This window comes from Sinocyclocheilus grahami, unplaced genomic scaffold (assembly GCF_001515645.1).
Source record: "Sinocyclocheilus grahami isolate Dianchi unplaced genomic scaffold, SAMN03320097.WGS_v1.1 scaffold1099.1, whole genome shotgun sequence".
NCBI classification, from domain to species: Eukaryota; Metazoa; Chordata; class Actinopteri; order Cypriniformes; family Cyprinidae; genus Sinocyclocheilus; species Sinocyclocheilus grahami.
The window spans coordinates 689,158-692,411 of NW_015506278.1; positions in this window are offsets into that span (position 1 = coordinate 689,158).

Genomic DNA, 3,254 nt, shown 5'->3' on the forward strand with positions numbered 1-3,254 from the left:
CCCCCCAACGTGATTTAGTTAAATGGATTTATGGGACCTCTGCTTCTAATAAAAATGCCTTCCTCAATAAAGGGCACCCAACTCAAAGAAAAAAACATGGTTTATCTCGACTACACCTTGAACAGGGTTTCCTCAGAAATATCAAGAGTGAATAGAGTCAATGGTGACTGTAATCGTTCTTCATAAATCTACTCTAATTCAAACCATAACTTCAGAATGATATAATGCATCACAGCAATTACAGACTACATAACCAAAAAGACTCACAAAGCTCTAAATGCATTTTCAGGTGGCGTTAGTTGTCCTATTTCTCATTCTGCAGGGTTTTGCTGTTCATTTCGACCATAATCCTAAAGAAGATCTCAAGTTGTTTTAATATTGCTCTCACCTAACAGAATATCTAGGGTCTTGGCAGAACTATAATTTGTTATTGATTCAGTGGCACTATATTCACTGGAGATTTACACTGCACTCATAGAGTCTTAAACTAACACATTCCTGCATAGGACAAGGAAAAGAAAACTATATTGGCACTAAATCTGCCGCAGTGTTAACATGTCACGTTGAATGAACTGCATCTGGATTTACACGAGTCAGGATGGAACGTGATGTTTTTGTTTAATGGTAAACTAGCACAAATTTGAGTCTGACAGACTAAGTGTGATCTTAACCACCAAGAGCACCAGACAGTCACAATTAAGTCTCGAAGTTCTCCCCAGAGAAACGCACAACCGCCCACATTCGCCACAAAAAAGCTTGTGTTGAAAACAAGCAAGTTGAAATTGGTTTCTGGTTCCTCATCAGTGAATAAACATTTACACTTGAAACATTCTAGAAGAAGATCTTAAGCATATTTACATGTTTCTTTCTCTGCTAATGATATCAGATCGTTGTGCTGTCACTGAAGACGACATTTGTGAATAAGCTAGTAGAACATGCATGTCTCTTTCTATCTATCTCTAATTATCACAGGTGCAGGTGTCTGTGAGCACATTAGTACATTTTAACACAGAGCGATGCAGGAAGGCCTGAGGGAAATCTGTGGCGCTACTGAAGTGGAGGAGGAATCATAATCGTCATCTTAAACCCATATTACTTATGGAAATTGACTCTGTGGTTAGTTTCTCTGTAATTATGTTTTTCCTATTCCTGTATGTGAAGATTCGAGAAGGAAGGGTAAAAGAAGTCATCATTGTTGTTAATTGATTCGCATGTATTCCCATGACACAGAAAGCTTCAATCTGGTTACGAATAGAGACATCACTGCTGCAATGGAGACATAGTGATGCATCACTGCACCAAATGGGGCTATGGGAAAACAGTGAGCTCAAACAATAGTGCTCGATACCAACAAGCAAAAGATCTATTGATGCTGACATTGAGATTCAATTGTATTCAAATTCAGTGCTTTTCTGTTGCCATGATTTAAGATTTCCAAACACATGTGTTGTGCAGTACATCTGCATGTCTCCATAGTGAATAAAACTCTTTTTTTCTTTTTTTTAATGTAAGTCACATTAATTAGTTTTGTTTAAAGTGGATGTTGTTGTTTTGTCATGCCTTGGGTATTGATTAAATTCTAACATGAAAAAACCATTTGTCCCTTTAACTAACAAATCACACTGAGAAAAAAAAAAGTAAAAAAAAAATTGACAGTAAAAATGCTACAGCAAAACCTGTTAAGTAACCTTGATTAAGACCTGTTAAAACATGGATAACTATGTTACCTTACCATATATATAAAAATTGTAAATGGTTTAACATCACTTAATATGTAATTTTACTATAGAATAAGGCAGCGGCTATTTGCACTAAGTGTAAATAGCGATAGATCCTAATTAGATGCTATTTACACTAAGTGAAAATTTTGGTGTTACTCACCTCATTAATCATGAAAAAATACTGACCAATCTAATGTGTTTATATTATATTTTTTTGTATTCATTAGCTTTATGTTTCCGCTTAAGTAGCCCCTTGGGCACACGGTTGGGAATCAATGCTCTATGGTAAAGTCTGCTCCATGGGCCCAAGGCAGAGAAAAACACAGAAAGCAGGATCTGTGTTTGACATCCAGCAAATAGAGTATGATGGAATTCTTCATCACATGCTACTGATGTTTGATTTATGACCTTACACAGCAAACAGAATATTGAGGACCCTGCCAAAACTGTTATTTTCACATCATTCAAACCTCCGTTTTCATAAAGCATTGAATCAATAACCAACACTGTGGAAAGTTGTGGATTTTCATTCTCTCCCTCCCTCCTCCCTCTTTCTCTTTTTTGAAAGTTTTGTGTACCCAAGGGCACATGAAGGTCTGCTGTACCTTCTGCTTTTGGAATAATGCCTCACTTTTGAAATGCAGCCTGAGTGTGTCTGAGGCGTACCTGTCAGTCACACACCTAAGCACAGAGGTGCAATCTCAACTCTCCTTCTTTACCTCTCCTTCCCCATCTTCCTCTCCCCCTCTGATTATTTATCATCTTGCATGGATAAAACAAGTACAGAAGTGAAGTCGCGTGAAGCCACAAGAGCTACTCATCAGTAAGACACAGTCCAACATCTCATTTGCAGAGTGTTCACTGATTACCCCATTTCAGAGTGCAATTTCACTCCCAATATTCCCAGGGAAGAGGAAATGCAGATCATAAGCACTCAAGTCACAGATCAACAGACCACGATAATAAATTCTTACATTTAGGAGTAAGAAAGTGTTGGAAAAGCTGCTGTATAGCTGTGCTGTCAATCGATTATAAAATTTACTAATTGCATATTGTTTCTGAAATTAATCACGATTGATCACAATTAATCCCACATAACATTAAAGTTTTTAAATATACTTTTATATTAATAATTTCAAATTCAATCTTCAAATTAATGTAGAAACAACATAAAGACAGTATATTTTTTATATTTGTTTAATGGCATCTTTTCAAGGCGAGTATCACTGATACCAATACTACTAATGATGTCTCTATGATTTTTCCCCCTAATATTTAACCATTGACTATAATCATTCAACATTACAGTATAATTGAGAGCTATCAATTTTAACATTTATTAGACTATAAAAAATAACAACTTCTAATGTAAGTGAACTTAAAACAATCCTCACATAAACCTATTATAATGTCATATTTACCTGTGCCGTTCAGCAAATAGCAAATATACATTTACATTTAGTCATTTAGCAGACGCTTTAATCCAATGCGATTTACAAATTAGGACAATAAAAGCAGTCAAAACTAACAAAA